Raw genomic sequence first — 20,878 nt, 5'->3', positions numbered from 1 at the left:
GGCAGGCAAGAGTGGAACTTCTTGTCTTTTACCTGTGGTATTTCTACTATACCCATAATAATGGTACCTGAATGGTTGACTACCTCATACTTAGAGTAAAGATGAGTTCTCTGTGTCATTCAGTTGGGATGCTCTATTTCCTTGAGGTCATGAGGGGAAAACTCCAGAATCGGATTTTGCATTTATACGTTATAAAACTTTGTTCTCCTGAACTATCACAACATACATATGGCAAAGGTTTAAAACAAGATAGAAATACATGCTAGAACTTCCTTAGGATTTCAGAAATATTTTAAAGTATTTCCCATGTGTCTAGATTTAGAGTTTAAGGCAGAGAGAGAATTTGTCTTCTACCTGACTTTTGAGAATGCTGTGATAGAGAAAGTGAGTTTGCATGATATTATCAAATGTTATCCTGTCTCCTGAAATACCTTTACCCATTTGCCCATTTATTTACCTAGGGTCTTGATTAGGAAATCATGTAGGCAAGAGCTGAATTTTAATTGTAGGCTTATGTTCTGTTATTGTGAATGAGACTTTAACTCATGCCTAAGGCTAAACACATGCTTAAAATTTATTGTTCAAAGATATGCTTTCTTAAACTAGAGGACTATGTGTAATTTATATTCTGTAGATTGTAAATTTTGGGGGGCAAAATGTCATTGTATGTTTGTTCACACAGTTCTTAATGCAGAGAGGCCATAATCATTATTAAGGGTTTGTGGCTCAATAGAAACAATAAGAATTCACTTGTGGCTTAAATTTCAGCATACCAGCATTTCTTCCTATATGCCTATAATTATTTCTATCCTTCCTTCTATTTTTTAGAAATATCTCCTATAAATATTTCTAAAAGCAGTGTGTAAGATTTCCTAATAGATAAATGAATTACCCATTTTAAAAGAACCTACCAACAACTTTCTTCTTTTGTTGTTAAAACATTACATGTGGAACACAGAGAACTATTTCTTTCTTCCTTGTTCTTTAAAAAAAACAACAAAAAAACAGAACCAGTATAAATTTAAAGGAGCTGTCATACCAAAATGTGTGTGTTGTTGCACATTTTCACATCTACATCTGTTTTGTGCATAGGTGTTCTTTAGTATTAAATATACTTTAATTATTTGTGCAAGCACTTCAGGAAGTATAAATGGAGAGGACAATTTTGCAGGAAAATTCTGTATGGTGGTAGGAGGCCATGTGTACCATGCAAGTTGCCACTTGGCTTGATAAAAGAAAAGACTCAAATGTTAGACTTTTTGGCATTCCTTTTGGTTCCTCAATCACACTGGTTTTGAATAAATGTCTTCTCTTATTACTAGTAGTATCAAGTTAGTTTTCTCCTGCTGTGTTGAACCAAGTCAAGACATTCTTCACTGTGGCTAGGGACAGAAATTGCACACAAACTGATCTAAGTGATCACAGACTAGTTCAAATCTGTAACACAACAGAAGTACAGTGCACAGTGCATATAAACTGCTTTCAAAATGACAAGAAATGTTTTAAGATAAACCTGGATGGATGTAATATTAGACTTAACTGTTTTAGGTTAAATTGGTATATTGAACTCCTGTTCCAGATCCCCTCCAGTTTGTTCCAGCAGAGCATGGAGGCATGCTCTAGTTCCTCCCAGCTTCTGTCTGTTCAATTGCTTATTGAAAGATTGAATTGATTCAGTTGGGCACTGTGACTGTCGGTACTTAGCTTTGAGGTGTAAGCAAATGCTGCCTTTCTCCAGGGAGAAAACCTATTGTTCTAGGATCCAACAGATTTATCAACCCATTATCCCACTTCAAGTATCTGTGAAGTATGTGAAAAAAGCACTAATATTTTTTCTCCTGACAACCCTGTGTATGTCTGTAAACTAATAGTGACTCATTCCATTTAATTGTCCATCATTCCAGGGGTAATCCTTTTGAAATGTGTGCACTCCTTGATCAATGACCGGTAAATGCAGGGTGGAAAGACTTTGTGTGTAAAGAACCAGGGGCAAATTCATAGTGGGTTCAGTTGCATGACTGCACACCCATTTTTTATTGGACTGAATAACAGGAGCCTCCAGGGACTCTCTGAAGTCTCCTAAAGGAAGAAAATATCATTTCTCCCTTCCCCTTAATGCTTAGAGGCATGGCACTTCCCTCCCCTTATCTCCCTCCCCTTTGTCCTGGTGTTGCTTTCCCCACTGTCCCAGGCTAGGGGGAGAACCAAAGCCATTCTTGCCTGTCCCAGGTCAGTTACATGGGATCTGCGCTCAGATGGGGACAGTGTCAGTGGCAGCGGGGGTGGAGGGAGATTCCTTTTCCTCATGCCTGTATCTGGAGGACTGAGCAGGGAGCAGGCAACTACTCTCCTGCCTGTTGTTGCTGCTGCCCACATCCCCAGCTACGTCTTCTGGCTGTGGTACTTCCATGCCCTCAGAACAGCAGGGAAAGCAGTGGTGGCAGGTATCCAAGAAGAGGAAGGGAAGGAAAGGAGACATACATCTAAGCATGATGGGGAAACAAGGGTGATCTTTTTTGCCTGCTTTAGAGATTGGACAAAGTTCCCTGAAACTGCTGTGGCTGGTCAGACTGCACTACTGTGGGTGGAGTAGGCTGAGAGCAGGGGGTATAGCTAACCCTGCAGTGCGGACTGCTGCACCCACGCCTCCCCTTGAGAAATCGCAGGTCCACCCCTGAAAAGGGTGGTGCCAGTCTTCTTTTATCCAGAGTTTTAATTTTGATCAGTCAGGGCTTCCTCAAATGGTTTCATTTCAGAAAACCACTGAAGGATAAGCTTTTGAATCTCCTTGAAATCTACAGGTATGAAATGGGGACTGATGTAGTGGGACTGATTTGTGCTTAGTTTTTAAACAAGTGCTATTAAACATTTCCATTATTAGGAATAAATTTACTTAAAAGCTTTCTTGAAAATGATCAGGTAGGACTTAAATAATAAGGTATGGAGTCAATGTGTACTGGCTATTCCAAGTTTCAGTTCACTTCTAATTGTTATGACCAAGTTATACATTTCAAGTAATAGTTTGGCTAATATGTTAGTCCATGTCAGTTAACATGAATTAGACTGATTCTGCAACCTCCATTTCTGTTTTCTGTTTTAGGGACACCTGATACACTCCTTTTTATTTCTATAATCCTCACTGTCCTTGCAAAGTTTTAGCAGCTGTCAGCTTATTACAGCTGTAGATCCATCTTTTGCTGTCATTTTAGTTCTGCTCTAATTCATTTTGTTAATAGCAGGCATGTAATTGTTTATAACCATTTTAAGTGCATGTGCATATGTGTGTGTGTGCATGTTTGCCCTCAGAATTGGGTGGAGAGGGTAGGGGGGGGCAAAGAAATGACTGGGGGAGGATGCAGGATGCATTCATACAAACAAAATTGTGCTTACTTTGCAAAATGTCAGGGATCTGAAACTTAATTAGAGTAAAACATGGGGCAAGAAACAATTGCACATTCTTTCACACTTTCAAAAAATGGTGGTAGGGGCTGGTAACAGGGCTTCCTCTTAGTCCCTGTTACAAGGAAGTAAGGGAAAGAGGAAAAGGGGGCATTTTAACAGGATTCCACATGCAGGCAAAGCACCCCTGCTTTTACAATGATATCAGAGAAAAGTTCTGGTAGTAGGGGAGGGCAGAGCTGCTTCAGAGAACTTTGGACCCAGAAAGCAGGCCTGGGAATGGGTCAGATTGAGTAAGAATCAGACTTAGGCCAAACAGGCTGAAGGAAAGTCCAGTTTAGTAAAACTTTATTAGGAGTACCATGAAGGGGGGCTAAAGGAAAGACTGGTGCTAGGAGGGGCCCAACAGAGACTGAGTAGGAGGAATGGGTAGGAATGAGCTGTTAGAGTACTGATAGCAAATCTGAGAGACGTTAGGGGTAGATTAGATGTTAAGAAGTCCATATGCAAAAGGACCCTGGGAATGTACAGTCATGAAAGCCCTGTGAGCAAAGGTTGCTCCAGTGACCTGCTTATGGAAATAATAGAAAAGTGTGGAAGGTGGGTCTAGCAAGGAGCTAAGACATACAGAGAGACCTGGTTTGTACAGAGACCATAAAGATTGTACCCCAAAAATGGGGCGCATCAGTGCGTGGTACCAGGACCAAATATAAAAACATAAATTCTGTAGTTGGAAGGTCCTTACCTCTACTTCTGAATAGTTTGAAAAGGTTTGTATAGTAATTGAAAATACTCATCAAGCAAATTTCAGATGCAGCTTAAGTAACCTCAATTGAAACTGAAACTAGTCACAATGTATATAACAAAACATAGCAATATAAAACTAATTTGTGAAAACTTATTTCATGTAAAATTATTACTAGGGCCTGGCTTAAATTACATGTCCCGCTTGCAGCATGCCGACTCCTTTAATCTTGGATTTCCCCCTGTGCACCTCCGCATTGCCGATTGGTGGAGGGTCTCTACCACTTGTTCCTGATGGTTGGGAAGCAAAAACTGAAGTTTAAAATATTCTGTGGTTTTTGCCTCCCATCCAGTCATCAGCAAGTGGTGGGGCCACCAGGACCCCTCTGCCAATCAGCAGTGGGAGGCAAAAGCCATGGTATATCTAACTGTGGGATTTGCCTCCTGGCCATCGGAAGCAAGTGGTGAGTGGCCAGGCCGACGGGGCTCCTCCATCAATCAGTGGCAGTGTTAGCACCACTGTCCACTAAATGATACTAAAGGTTCATTAAAGTACAATTAACTCTTAAAATAAATGTAAAATATGAAAAACACATATCAGTTCAAGTAAAGTCTGACTTGATTGATATAACAGCTGTTATTTTAGCGGTTTCTATATACACAGAGAGAAAAACATTTAGTACAATGATTTCACCCAATCTCAGATGTTATTCTGCTCAACAGAAAAGGTGGACAATCAGTTCCTGAAAGGAGAGGGTGTGTCGGTGGCTGGCACAACCCAGACAAATGTTGTTTTCTGGATTTCTGGCGACACACATTTAACTTTCTTGCTGCCCCCTTTTATGCTTTTCTTCAGCTTCACACCTCTGATGACTCTTTGTCAGCATACTATCCATATTTCATCCTGTCAGCATATTCCTTCGTTCAACAGAGCCATTACAAGCACACCTCTTAATTTAGTATTTTTTCAGTGTTTTAATATGGGCATTGTCCATTGGTTTACTCTTATCACCTTTCATTAACATATGAGGGATCCTTTCATCCCTCTGATTCACTTGGTTAGTGCCAAGTTCAGTTAAATTGAGCTGGTAACAAGGCTATTACTATGTTATGTTAGAAAAACGTCTTATAGTAATAAAAAAGGAAAGAAACAATATTACCAGCAAGCTCAAGGCTATAAGCTGCCTACGAGCTGGCTCAAGGCCAGTTGATAGAAAAAAGTTCAAGTAATAATGAGGCTACACAAAAACTGCAGCAATGGTAAAATAAGGCTGAATATAAAAAAAAAGTTCAACAATACTGTAATTCACCACTCAAGCAGGTGCAATGTAAAAATAAATGTGACAAGCTACCCTAACAGCAGGGGAATATGTGTGTGTGTGTTGGGGGGGCAGGCTCCAAGATTAAAGAACTCATCACGGAGTAAGCTGGGCCTGTGATTTAAACCAGGCCCTAATTATTACTTTCCATTTTATAGCTGGAGAAACTGCAGCTCCAGGAAGCAAAGTGATAGGTACAAGTTTGTTCTGGAAGTCAGTTTGAGAAAGAGGATTTCTTCTCAGAGTCCCTGACTTACTGTTCTTCATGTCATCAGCTAAATGTATAAAGCTACTTATCTCTGTGCCCCAAGTCTCTCTCCAGTGGCAAATCACTTAACTTGTACTGCCAACTCCTTATATATAGACCAATAGAGAAATTAGAGATATTATAAAAAATCTTTTAAAAAAATTATTTGAAAGGTTTTTAACCAATATATTGGCATTTTTTGAGAACTTCTGAATATTTAAGAAGTATAGTATAAACATACAGCCAGGTCCTCACCTGATTGTTAAGTTAGATGGAGGAAACATATTAGTGTTGCTTTAAAAACTTATATTCTAGATACCCCAAGAAACCAATAAATGGCATAAACCTATATGATGCACATACATAATGAAATAAACATTCTATTGATTCTCATTTGGCTTCACCTCCACATTGTTTAGTCACTTCTGAGTAATGTTGTAATCCCATACTTATCTCTGTGTATGTTCTCCTCTCCTGTCTTCTCATGTGGTTTCGGGTATGCACACAATGGCGCAGTACATGACAATTTTACCACTAGAATTGATCACAAACCTATCTATACCCATAACAGAACAGAAGTTCTGCACACAAACTGGTCTAAAAATAATGAAACCTGGTCTAAGATTTATCCCTTCCCCACAAGGGTGAATGTATGTTCTGATCATTACCGATCTAAACTATACTGTGTACAGAAAACTGTATAACTTTGATTCTACCTTGGGCTTTCTGAATGTCTGTACCTAGCCAAAGAATACAAGCAATGCCAATTGACCTGTGTAGGGAAAATACACAAAAATACTGCTGTTTCTCCATTTAGATGGAACATGCATCTAAATTCATTTAGCTACACTAGGCATTTTGGCAAAGTGCCCTGACTTTTACATTTAACTAGTGGAAGAATATGCAATGAAATTCACTGAGGTCAAAGAAGGCAATAGATTGTCTTTTCATGCACAGTGAATTTAGAAGGAGATTGCAATGTGAACTACGATCAGAGTTCACTGATTAAAAATGCAAAATGCTGCAAAAACAGAACATGCAACTTATTAACAATTAATATTAATTTTCTCAGTCATACACACTTAAACCTGTCAGCATGACTATTGTCCCAGAGGGACTGCATGAAACATTAATAATATTTTTCCACTTAAAGGCTTTTTGTAAGAGATTCTTAGTTAATTATTACTTTTAATTAAAGGACAGTGCTACCTTTACAAGACTGCTTAATTCTTTTCTTAAAATACAAACCGTATTTATTGTCTAATTTATATACCTGCATAGTCTCACAAAAATTTCTACTAAGAAGTTGTTTAGGATAGTTCTTTGCTAAAATCCCTGTGTGTGTGTGTGTGTGTGTGTGCGTGCACGCATGTAATCTTCATTGATGCCTGATATTATCAATGGAGTTATCCAGCTGAGGATCTGCTCTGTCACTTCACCATTATATATAAAATGCCCATATCTATATATGAGGTGACGTATACTAGCTGAGGATCTGACTTGAGAGTTCTAATATCACAATTTAATTCAGAGATCCCTCCTTACTCTCAGAACTGGACACACAGGACATGCATTGTGTGTTTCAATACATCCAGGAATTAAAGTTGCGTTGGATACAATAAACTTAAGATCTTTACGTCATTACAAGAATTAAAGCTCCTTCCCTTTCTACCCTTGGAAATAAAGCCTGAACAGGTTTCCTCTGATGCTTCTTGCATTGTATTGTAATTTGAATAATTTATTACCTAAATTTACGTGATTCAGTTAGGGAAGCTGAGATCATATCATTTAAATATCATTATAGCTAGATGCACTTATGTGCAATTGTCATGCTTTCTCTTGTCAGGCAAATTGCAGATGCAGCTTAGGTAACCTTGATTTGAAACTGCAATTGCAATGCGTAATTTATTAAAATAAGGGAAAGCTGGAAGATAAGATACAGTTAAAGAAAAAAATCACTGTAACAGCCTTTCAAGTTGTATACTGGTGAGAACTTCATTTTATTTTTATGTACCCAAAATAAATTTTCAGTCTACATGTAGTAATATTTTTTGACAGAAAAACAAAGATAAAGCCATTAGGGAAAAAGACAATCATACAAATATTGAAGTTCTTGATTTTTAAAAGCAAAACACCTTGCAGATTTTATTTATAGTTAAACTGAAATAATAGCATATCTTTGGGTGAAATCAAAAGAGGTTACATGCATTTTACTTTAAAGTAAATACCAGAATGTTGCTGCTGCTTGACTCTTGTCAAATCTCCCAGTGAAGAAATTTTTACCTTATTCAAAGGGAATTTTAACTTAGGATTCAGCCAATAATGTTCACTGAAGTGAATGACTTGGTCATGGCTTGAACACAGGTCAGCTGGCTGTCACTCCAGTTTTCTGACTTTATTTGTGTTGCTGCTGCTTCTATTTTATATCTGTGATCTAAGAAACACATTTCCATTTCTGGCAGCACTGGAGAAATCAATTGCCCACAATTTTCTTGAAGTGTTCACTGCAATGTATCTACTAGATGAGGCTGTGGAGGTGTTGCAATATGTTTTAAAATGATTTATCCTAAACTATGTAAATTTTCTGTTTCTTTCACCACATACACACCCTGTTGGGGCAGGTCACATGTGCACACACATGTTACTTCCTGTTTCCTCTGAGAACTGCACATATGATAGGTGCACTGAGTGCCCATTAAACTTTGCCAAAGGTAGACTTGACCAGAAGAAGAATGTTTTGCATTCAAATTTTGTATAACTTTATTCCAACTAGAAAGTTTGTCAGTGAAAGAGATTCCTGCTCCACCCCCAAATCAATGCGTACCACAAATACATTTTGATAACTTGATAACCTGAATTTATCTGATCCAGAAAAACATTAAAATCAATGAGAAGAGGATTTTGTTCAGATTTTATTTTCTTGCTCCTTCTAAAAAATAGTTCCCACAACATAAAGAAGTGGCATTGTATTAGGAGCTTCCAGAAATCTGCATGAAAATCAAGGGAGAATATCCTACTGGGACAACTGAAGACCTTGTCTTTTTAGAACTTCCAGAATGTGTCACTTATTTCAGGGTTAAACTGGTACTAAGTATTTAGTTAAGATACAAAGTCATGGGTCAACATAATTTAGCTAAGTATTTTAGTAAGTGTAGAAATAATATAGCTTCTGTATAGTGAAGTTTATCATGATTATCAAGCAAACTTATAATAGGGATTCCTAGAATTAGTTAATCCGGTAAATTGAATCCATGTTGTTAGAGTTTTGGGAGGGATTTGGGGTTGTAGGTGGTTTTCCATGTAAAGTCCTACAGTAGTCCAGATCATTTAATGGTTCTAATAGTTCTACCGTAAGATTATATATGGGTTCATGAGTAAGCACACCCACTGGGGATATTTATTTTAGTGATTGTGTTGGTTAATTGCCAGTGAGACTACTTCTGGAAAAGTATTGTAGGCTGGACTGTTCAAGGATAAGCAAGGATAATTATTTATCTTCTATTTGTTTATTATTTTATTTTTTGAGGGAGATGCAGTCCTCCTCGTGATAGAATATTACTCTTGGGTGTAGTGAACAAAAGAAAAGTCTTCATTTGGGTTGCTAGACTTTCAAAGACATTGTAGCTCCCATTGGCCCTCTCATTTTCAGACTGAGGAAAGGCTGCTGCACACTCTTGCCACATGGAGGGAGGGTGTTTATACATGCATATTAATACAACACAATAAACTCTGGCACAGTTTGCACAAGGGTTTATTGCTCTAGGTCACAGCATTTACACATGTACCTGGGACTGCAGGACACTGAGCCAGGGCTACACAGTCCCAGCTTGCAGAGGGTCCCAGAGTTAGCCTGCTAGCCTGGGGCCACTGTGACCCAGCTCAGTGTGCTGCAGTGTGGAACTAGCCTGAGAGCAGCCCTTGCACTGATGCACTCTCATGCCCACGCCCAGCTTCATTAGTGTCCGTATATGCATTGCAGTGGAGTAAATAACTCCTCTGTAGGATCGTACTTGTATCTGGCAGTACTAACCTATGGCAAGGTTAATTAGTTTTCTCTGGCCTAATATCTCCACGTGTGCAAACTGGCAATACTTTACTATGGAGCTAATTTTGGCAACTTTGCAGTAAGTGTCTTGTGTAGATGCACCTAGAGGGCGCTAAAAGGCTGTTTCTGCTTCAAACAACAAAACAGAATTTATGTTTCTGAAGTGTCACACACAATGCCCTTAAATGATAAAACCCTGGTTTGTGCCAACTGACTCAGATCCCCACTCTGAGCAACATACTCTCAGATAGCACATGGCCGCAGACAGAACTGACTTTCATTTACATGTCTATCAGTACTCCAGGACATCCTTGAAATGCCTTTATTTGACTGCTGTGGCTAAAATTTTAACTCTGTTGCCCAACTACTAACTAATCAGAAACATATTTTCTTCCCTATCCATCCCCACCTTCCTTTAAAAATGTTTCTGATAGGAAAATTCTCTCTTCCTATCAGCCCACATGCACGAAACATGAACCAAAGTTATATGCCAATGTTTGGAGCAAGGAGGAAGTTATGGATGTCATAGGCCTGAGAGAAAAAAGATTCTTTGTAAGCTGAGCTGTGTAGGAACTACTGGAACAGGGACATGTACAGGGAGATAATATAGTGCATGTAGCCCAGAGGAATGAGGAAGAGGAAGAGAAATGCTGAGTCAAGAATTTCTACTGACTGCTAGCCTGTGGAACAAGACATCCATTTTTCTGGGGAAGCATCATCTACCCAAAACACTCCTGGGTAGGCCCCAGAACTAGCACAGTCCTGACCATGGGCACTTGTAGGATGCATCTTGGGGTCCTGAGATAAGAACCTCTGAACTTTGGAGAGAGAAGAGGAGGACATGGAGGAAGAAAATGTTAATGTTGACCTCTGACATCCAGCCCATTTTTGAAACATAGGACAGCCAACACTGGAGTCACTCAAAGTGATTCAAGAGTAACAAGGAAAGGGAATGCAATTGCTCAACGTTTCCTTCTACTCCTAGTGCACGGATGTCTCCTGTGACATGGTTTTCCAACCATAACATTTGAAATTCGTGCCTTTTCTATGCACATAGAAAAATAAGAAGGCTGGGTTTCTAGTGTTGGTTAAGAATAAAGTTTAAGAGAGCCAAGCTTTTTTGCTACATGATATATAATCCTGCCACAGACAGAGGTGGAATTTTGTGTACAGCATGCTGTTTGCTGAAATGTAGTTTGATCTGGCTCCCTGTTCTTGATGCTTCATTCAAAGCTTGCTGTACCAGCGGTGTATGAAGGAAGTCAGGTTTATGTCCAGAACTCAAGGGAGGCTGCTTATTCTGCTACCTTCCCATTCAGTGCATTCTTATTGTGTACCTTGTTCAGTGGCATAGACATGTTGCTTTCATTTTCTGGGATAACATCCTGAAAGCGTTGTGGAAGAAATGCCAGTACCTTTTCCTTGAAGTTCTGTGATATTTGTTTCCTATCACATGATAGGATAACCCCTTACACCAAAGCCACCTCACTGGGTACTGTTGCTAATCAGATGAGCAGAGTGAAGTAACCCAGGTATCCTGTGGCCACATGCAGCATTTGTTTGCTCTGTGTTTTGGTAACTCTCAGCAAGGAGTATCAGCCACCACAACAACATATAAGGCCAGGCTTTTTTGGAACGGTTATTTTGCTTGGCTTGATGCAGTCCCCTGGCATGCCCTTATCCCATTTTTGCCTCTTCCCTGCTTGGAGACATGGACGTTATTAACCAATTAAACTTAGTATAACAGCAGTGGTGACCATTGCACATTGTTTAGGAAAAAAATAGGAAAAGTATGACATTTTCAAAGTTATCTTTTCCCTTTGTGCTATTGCTGAAAATCCAGCTATCTACCTATCTCTTTCTATCAGTAACCTCAACTGCAGTGGCCTTAAGCACAGCTGTGGCAGCCAGATGCCAGTGAGAAAATGAAAGGCATTATTCCAGAGAGGGATGTTTGTGGAGTACTGAAATACTTGGATGCAGCTGCAAAGTTGTAGAAGAAGTGGGAACTCTAAGAGCAGGAGTGGAAATAGCACACTCTGAAAGAACAGAAGGGGCAAGAGGCAAAAGAGGAGGCTTACAGGTATATGATGCTTATACCTAGCCAACAGAAAGAAATGCTGCTAAAACTGACTGATTAACAGACCTGACTGGGTTTGACCTCTGGAAAACACCCTTTCCAAGAAATGATTTATTCTACTGTACCATAAGTATTGACATTTTTACCATCTGCAGCATGGGCAACTGGTGCCTTCTGAGCCAGAGGGAGCATGTGCCTCCCCACCCCTAGAGGCCAATCAGTGACTGGAGGTGAATTGTGCTGATGTGGGGGGAGTTTCCCCCAGCAGCCAGTCTTGCCTACTGGGGGGGAGGGGCTGGGACCTATTGTTCCAACTGGGAAGTGTGAGAGGGGCACCCAGAAGTGCCAGCAGTGCTTCTCCTGGTGCCCCCACTCCCTGGCCAGTGCTCATGGCGGGGGGGCACTGGTGCTCCTGCTTGCCCCCCCTGCCCATCACCTAAGCAGGGATCAAAGGATGTTAGGGGTGCACCAGCACTTCCGGGGGTGCATGTGCACACCTGTATACCCCCTAGACATCGCCACTGATCTGCAGGCATGCTACACACCACAAATGGAAGGGAAGAAAAAGAAAGCAAAATTTCATCTTAATGCATATTGGCCTGTAAAAAAAATGTGCAAAGGGAGGAGCATTTTACAACTTTTTTCTTTTTCCCTCTTCAGGACTTTGCATATCCTAAAGTTTGCAGTTCTATCAATTTTGAGGTTTGTTGTTTTTAACTAGATTTGTCTGGCTGGTTTTGAGATTTGCTTCTTTGATCTGACTGTCTGTTCTTTGATTCTAAGGACTGATGTACCTGAAATAAAATCTTTAGTACTGGATACTAAAATCCATTGTGAATTGCTAAGAAAAAAATTATGGCTACGTGCTTACACAGAAATATATTACCCCTTACCTTCTTATGTGAGGGTCATATATCTTTAAGAGTTAGGCTGTCATTCTGCTGCCCTCCAGGATATCACTGTTGTATATGGCTAGAGATTGGGGGAGCTAGGGAGTCAAAAAAAATAGTCTTATGGCTGTCTGGGTGCTGTTAGCATGAATACAGAAACCTCTTTGTTAAAGTGGCTCTTGACTCAGTGAACTGAACCCACAACATGACATGGTACCATAAATGCTTGAAAACAGGTGACTGCATGGCATGGAGTGAGCTTTAAAAATAAAAATGGAGCAACAACAGACTTCAGCAGAGTTGGAAGGGGTCAGGCACTAGAAAACATATACTGTAGAGGGGCACAGTAAATAAAATGCTTAGTTTTAGGATGTATTTGAAGGGCTTGGGATGCTGAACAAAGAATATAAGATTGAGCTGTCTGAACCCTATACTCTAACAATCAGTGCTCCCTGAAATATTCTTTTAGCTCTAAGCCAAAACCTGAAAGCAGAACTGGAGAAACTGGTTGTCAAGTTATTATTGAGAAGGTAGAGAAACAGACAGAGTGGGTTTATTCTTTGGTAATATTGCAACAAAAGGATAGACTCCTTTTGCCTCTGCCTAGATACAAAAGAACTTAAGAAACATTTTCCCATTCCCATCAGGGAAGAACTCTTTATAGAGATGGCACAACAAATGTATTTCTCTATACTAGATGCATCAGCTGGGTTTTGGTATATATTTGTACACGTTCAAAACTTCATACATAAAATTCTGCTTTCTAAGATTGCTTTTTGGGTTATGTTCAGCACCAGAAGTGTTTCATAAATATATACAATAAATATTTGGTGGCACTGAAAGTACTGAAGTGCATGCAGATGATATTTTAACCTGGGAACATGGAGCACTGAAGGAACATGAGCAGAGGCTTCAGAGGGCTCTGAAGGGGCTTGATCAACCGAGTTAAAACTCAATAGACAAAAGTTCAAATTTAGAGTCAGAGTAAAAATGGGTTAAAAATGAATGGATCAAGGTATACAGATACATCTCAGTATGATACAATTAATTACTAATATTCCACCTCCTACTGGGTGCATCTACACATGCTATTACTGCACATGAATAAACTCTGGAGCTTATTGCTTCAGAGGCTATTGCTTCCAAGTGTGCTGTATAAACATGTACCCAAGAACAATTAACTCTGGAGCAATAAACTCCAGAGTTTATTCATGCACAGCATGTGGAGGAGTGTTGGAGCAGTCCTGGCTGGGAGGGTGTTCTAGGGGTCAGCCTGCCAGCCTGGGCTGCTCTTCTGGGCTCAGCATGGTGCAGAGGGGCTGGCTGGGGCATAAGGAAGCTAGCCAGCAGGTAGCCCCAACAGTGAAGCACCCTTGTGCCCCAACCAGCCCTTCCAGCATCTACCTGTGTGCTGCTACAAAGATTTTTTTCAATACAAGTACTATCCTACTGCATAGTAAATTAGTTTACTCCAACCTAATAGGGGCACAGATATAGACACTGAGATGTTTACTGTGAAGCTAATTGGTTTACTGCTCAGTAAATGTCTCATGTAGACACACCCACTGACAAGGAAGGAGTGTAGAAGTTTCTGGGTATTGTAAATTTTGTTTTTTATCTACTCTTGTCACAAAGTGCAGCAGCCTAAGAATAAAATCATGCACAAAAATAAACAATGGATATGGGAAGCACATAACAATAAGGAGTTGAGGAACCTAAACTAGTTATTTCATAAGATTCCAGTGCATACCTTCTGTGAAAGCAAACATGAGACAAAACTGTCTACTGATGCCTCTTAGGAGGGTCTTGGAGTAGCACTTATGAAGAGTATGGGAAGAGATTGAGACCATAGCATATGTTTCTAGGGCTTTAAGTAAAACTGAATATCCGCATGTACAAATTAAGAAAGAGGCTTTAGCTCTGGTGCATGGATGTAAAAAGTTCCTTGTCTTTGTTTATGGGAGACCAGTGTTAGCTGAAACAGATCACAAGCTGCTGGTAGCAATAGTAAAATTAGAATATAAACTAGGAAAAAAGCTAGTGGTGACAATATACTTTGTCTAAAGCTTTTGACAGAATAGAAATAGAACTAAACTCAGAGTTAGACTTGTGCATGTTATTTTGTTAAAGAAAATGTACCCAGTTTCTGTTGAAATGTGGACTGTACTCACAGATGCTGTGGCACAAGATTGGACATTACAAATAGTAAAACAGATCATTAACGCAGGATGGACTGCAAGGTACATACGCAGCAGCTCTTATTACCAGTTTGAACCAAAGCTATTAGTAATAAAAGGCTCTTGTTTAGGTATGACATACTTGTTCCCAAAGTGTTACAACAGGGTATCTTACAGAGAATATATGAAGGACACGTGGTTGTAGAGAAAAGCAAAATATGAACATAAACATTGAAAAATAAAGCATGTTTAGCCTGTTAAAAAATCAGACAGTCAATGGTAGTGACCAAGGAAGAATTAGTCTGATGGTCCACAGTAGCCATAGCCAAGTTTGCTCATGTTGGAAAAAACCTCTGTATCAATGTTAGACTCTCACTACCTGGAAATTGCAAAACTTGACAACACTATTACAAAGCACGTAACAACACACTATAAAATCTATCTTTGCCTCATGTAGTCAGGTCTGACGATGAACTACAATTTGATGGGTTCAAGCACTTTGCCAAAGAATATGGGTTTACAAATATTACCTTTAGCCCAAGATATCCACAGTGCAATGGACTTATAGAAAATGTTTTCAGAATAGTATCTGGAATTACTAACTTATATACAGCTAGAGATGGATGGGTTTGAAAAAGAGGTCCATGGCAGTTGGGGTGCCATTAACATGGATAAAGAAACCTCTGTATTGAAATGGCGGCTGACTCAGTGAACTGAACCTGCAATTCAACATCATCCACCCTCACCCTCATTTCAAGCCTAAAATGTCTTTTAAGGCCAAATAAATTATAGCATGGAGGGGCTCTCTTAAGGTTTTTCTGACTCTGGCTGACAGCCCCAGGTGTACTCTACCTTTCATGCTTATGCCCAGCTGCTCAAAATCAGTGGATAACAAGTTGACCGCCACCTGCCACCCTGCAGGCAAGGCTTCTCCTTTAACCTCACAAATAGTACAGAGAGCACAGCAGGTGGCAACAATGGAAATGTTTGACTTAGTAAGGTCAAACCTTGTCATGAAATGTCTCCAGTGCTCCCTCAGGTGCCCAAAAGACATTCAATTGACTTAATAAACCACAGGAGCAGAGGGTAAGCCAGTCCCTCTCCCTACTCCTTCCCAAATGGCAGTATGTCAATGTCTCCAGTCTCTAGTCTCCAGTCTGAATCAAGTGGACATAGAGGAATGTTGCTGCTTGCAACCATATACCTGAATATGTGAACAATGTATACCTTTCCCAAACAGCTAAGGTTAATACCTGCATCATCTGATGAGAGTTCCTCTTACGGTGATGTATTTGGAAGTTGGAACAAGCAGCTGGAAATGGGAATATGAAGCCCTACTATTGCTTCTTCGTAGTTTGTGAATGTCATCACCCAAAGTTCTCTTATTTCTTCCACATTCACAAGTTTTCAAGACCTTTTCAAGAGGAAATGCCTGATGACTCTGCTCACCTCAGTTACAATGGACTCAACTGTGGACTTCCTGACGGTTAAGTGCCTTTCCAAGCAGCGCTAATATGATTAACAACTGAATCTTGACAGTCAGAGCTCATTTCATATCAAGGAGTGTGAGTACATAGACAAATACAGAAATATTGCCTTCCACATTAACATTTTGCAGCCACCAAATCACACCTGCATCAGAATGTGATGAAGTTTCCTAAGAACAGAAATTGTTCCTAACTATGTTGAGGTGATTTGGTGATTTTTTCAATCAGCCCATGTTTTATAACTCTTTCCTGCAACATCTATTTCTTCTCTCCATTCATGCAAAAGTACTGTCTGACCCTTGAACAAAGAAACTTTATCATGCTAGTTATCACATTGTCATCTGTGCTTGTGGTGGGGGAAAAAAACATGGAAGACCCCAAGAAAAAACATGTGTGTAGTGGGGAAGTGGGGATAGAAAAATGAGATATAAAGGTAGAAGAGAGTGGCATTGTGTGGGAGATTCGCCATTAACATTGACAGGATCTGAATTCCATACTGCACTACCCTTCTCTCCTGTGGTGGGTGTGTCTGCATGAGACACTACTGCACAGTGGTTACTGTGCATGTATTTAATACTTGTATATGCCATAAATAAATGTGCAGCAATAAATGTGCAGTAACTAGAGTTACTGTGCAGTAGTGCAGGTGAATGTCTGTTAAGTGATGGTACTGTACAGTAGCCTAATAATATTGTGCAGTAGCATTTTAGCACTGTTATATGCTGTGATACGCTCCTGCACTGTATTATTTGGTACTGCACAGCCAAGTGTCTCATGTAGACATGCCCACTGTGTTGTATCAGAAGTTGCTGCAAATGATGTCCACCTATATTGCAATTTGAATTTGGCTTATACAACTGTTCCTAATGACCATGTATGGTACTGACAGATGCACTGTGGTGCACATGTGCCTGGGCATTTTAGCACTGCCTTTCTCTGTAAGTCGACAAAACCTTTTCTGACAAAACTTTGTAGCAGAAATAGGGCCACTGTTCTCATGCAGATGAATCAATCATGGAATGGATTGCTGACTACACTACAGGAGGTTTAAATGTTTCCCAGGGTTCACTAGAAGAATGAGATGAAAGATACCAACAAAGAGGACTGGGGAAGTCTAAGGTAATGCACATTTAGTTTAGGATTGTACTCAAAGGGGTATTTTTAATCTAAAATCTCTATTAACAGTTTAATAGAGTTTTAGCTTCTATCCCTGCTGTGCTGATGTGTAACTATCTTTCGCCTTCCTGTCCTTGCTCTTTACACTCTCTCTTTCTTCTTTCAAATGTTTCTTCCTTAGGATTAATGAAGATATACTTGAGCTATTGCTTATCTCTATAGGAATTAAGTTTTTAACAAAAAATAGTTTTTCTTCTTGCAACTGTGAAGAACAGTGAATCTTAGAAAGAAAGAACGAAGAACTTGAAGTCTTTGAGGAGTATGTCATGGTAGTAAAAATTTTGCTACCAAGTAAAGACAAGTAAGGATCAAGATGGTATAGAAGAAGAGCAGATAAACATATTATTAATGTTGTTACACTGAACATTGTGTGAAACCCCAGTGAAGTTGGTGAACCCAACAGCCGTACTTCATGAAAGAATAAATACCAAGAAAAGCTACTATGCCCCTTTAAATAACAGATACCTGAAACAATAAGAATCACCCACCAAAGCAAAGGATGTGTACAGGGATGAAGGAAGAAATAAACCACGTGGTCTGAAGTGTATTCCCTGAGATTTGAATAGAAATGCATGGGGTGGATATTGTATGAGGGAAAAGGAGAAAAGCAGCAGAAATGCCAAAGCAACACACCAGACTCAGACACACCTTTGGCATGATTCTGAGAGAAAGCAGAGAGAGAGGTATTAGTTAAAATGGTGCCTGGAAAGAGGCTGGCACAGAGCAGAGAACTTCTTTAAATCCTACTTTGTTCAGAAGAACACAGCTTTACGCACATACTTGTAAAAACTGATAGTTGCATCACAGAGATACATGATGAATTTCATGATCTCCATGATCAATGTCTCTTCCTAACAACTCAGAAGACTCCAGATATTGGCTAACTGCTTAAGTTAATTAAAGATTAATTATAGAAAGATGGGTACTTTTCTAAACCTTATTAAACATATTCAAACTCTTCTTAATTTAAAATTGTGTGTGTGTTGTTAAAAATGACAATGGATGTGAAAGTATGTGAAAACCTATTGCTGTTACTGTGTTAAATATGGGTTGTATTTTAATGGAAGAATTTGTCTCTATTTTATTTTATTTTATGGTAAATGTCAGTTGTTCTTCCCATTATCATCATTACTATCACTTTATTTATTAAGCACTGATAATTTACTCAGTGCTATACATAGCAAAAGCTGAGATGCTGAGAGAGAATTACGAATTGTGAAATTATATATAGTTTCTATTAAGGACATACACCCTTATACAACTGTGCAGAAGAAAAAGGGGCCGATAGTACCCTTTTAGTTTATGGTGATGGCCATTCCCTCAGATGTTTTGTGCACTGGTACTTCCTTTGCTGCGTAGGTGTGCAGGCAAGGAAAAGGAGTGGGAAGAATTTCAAGATTAGATCTACTCTGGTACATGATAATGTCGGTGTTAAAGTTGCCCATACTTACTGACTCACTTACACTGAAACTCCTTAGCTTAATCTTGGGTGTCAGTCGAGCCCAATCTCAGAAACTTGAATGATGCTGCCATAATTTGCTTCCCTGTCGTGTATTTAAAACTCCCTTGTGGTGCTGAAGGTCCCAGGAACAGCACATTCCCAGATAGTAATCCTATACTCCCTGATCCTGACATCCCTCACATATAACCTACCGTATTTTTTGGACCATAAGACGCACTTTTTTCCCCCCAAAAGTGGGGGGAAAACGAGGGTGCATCTTATGGTCTGAAGGTGTGTGTCCCGGGGAGACGGGGTGGAGCTTGCCCGCGGAGGCGGCGGAGCCCGAGCGGGACATCCGCCGCTTGTTTACACCGGAAGCCGGCGCCCGTGCCAGTGGCTGGGAGCCGGCAATAAAAATGGCCGGCCACCGGAACACATAGTCTCTCCTGCCATAAAAACTGGGTGCGTCTTATGGTCAGGTGCGTCTTATGGTCTGAAAAATACGGTACTTCCTGGCTCTGTTGTTAAGCACAGAAGGAGAGAGTAGTGAGGTGCAGACTGATTCTCAGAGAGCCTCTATTGGAGGAAGAGGAAGAGCAATGTCATAGTTGTAGGTCTCCATGCAAGACATAGATTGAGAGGATCAGTTCACACAGCTTTGGCTGGTTAATACTCCCTCCTAGGGTTGACCTAAAGTAACAGTGTAGATCCATTTTGAATGACTTTCTCCCTCCTCACCCAAACACAATGGCCAGTCCAGCTGAGCTGGTAAAGGTTGGAGAAGGAAACATTTTGTCATGAATAGGAGTAGTGCATGTTACTTCTTCTACCATAGGGAGAAAGAACAAGAAACAACATTATGAGTTACATAATAATGTCAGGTCTGCTCTGGGGATAGTTGAACCCTGCTGCTTCTTAAGGGTTGTGGAACAAAACCCACAGTCTGTTCCTAGCTATTTACTGCAATACCCAACTCATGAAATTTGAATGATAATGCTTCAGACACAGACTCAGAGTGCTAATCACTTTCTAACATAATGATTGTAATTTTTAAAAGTGGGTATATGTGTGTATATATAAAAATATACTGTCCACTGAAGCCCTTGTACAAAATTAAACCCATATATTTGACCGTATGTTTCATCCCAGAAGACTAATATTCACCATTTTTATGCAGACATGTTCAGTATTCAAGCATTTTTTCTTCTAGAAAAGTGCTGGTACTGTTCAATTTATAAATTAAAGGCCATCCATTCTTCTTTATAGACAGGAACAGCAGTTACAATTTGAAGTTACTGAAGTACTTTTGTTATACCAAGTGTTGATTTTAAAGGAATCGATTAGCAGTTTACTGACCACCCCAGTTTATTTTGTTTCATGCTTTATCATTCACTGGAAGGTTGTTAAAAAAAAATTGAACGAATAATGTTAACACCCCATGCTTGATTTTTAAAGGTGACAGCCCTATGGTACATTTTTACAGTGCAAATTACCCTTTTTACTCTATTTTTCTAACCAACGTAGTAGAATTTTAAATTTATTTCCTAATTTGTTGTGTTTATGAGCTCAGTGGTATATCCGCCTTGCATTTTCCTTTAAACTATTTTGCAAAGAAGTGGGCACACCTACACATTGCCAAATGGCGACATTGCTATGGTACCATGCTTTAGCACTTCCTTTTGGAAGTACTAAAGCACGGTGCAGTATGGGTGGTTACTGCACTGGGCACACAGCCCACAGTTAGATTTCACCAGTATGTCAATGTAGTGGCACACTGTAACAGGGGGGAGTGTGCTGCTATGGCGATGTAGCTGCCGATCACATAACCATAGTTTGCCATATAGCAACAGAGCGCATTGCTACATCGCCACTG

The 20,878-nt window shown here is 39.8% G+C and overlaps 1 protein-coding gene across 2 annotated transcripts in view; it reads left to right on the top strand.

Annotated features, from left to right (window-relative positions):
• The window catches only part of CADM2 (cell adhesion molecule 2), a 1,086,729-nt gene that overhangs the window by 521,913 nt on the left and 543,938 nt on the right, over window positions 1-20,878 (top strand). The window lies entirely within an intron of this gene.

This window comes from Crocodylus siamensis, chromosome 1 (genome assembly GCF_052110815.1).
Source record: "Crocodylus siamensis isolate JL-2025a chromosome 1, ASM5211081v1, whole genome shotgun sequence".
Classification (NCBI taxonomy): domain Eukaryota; kingdom Metazoa; phylum Chordata; order Crocodylia; family Crocodylidae; genus Crocodylus; species Crocodylus siamensis.
Note: the sequence above shows the minus strand (reverse complement) of the source record. Positions and strands in the feature narration are given on the sequence as shown.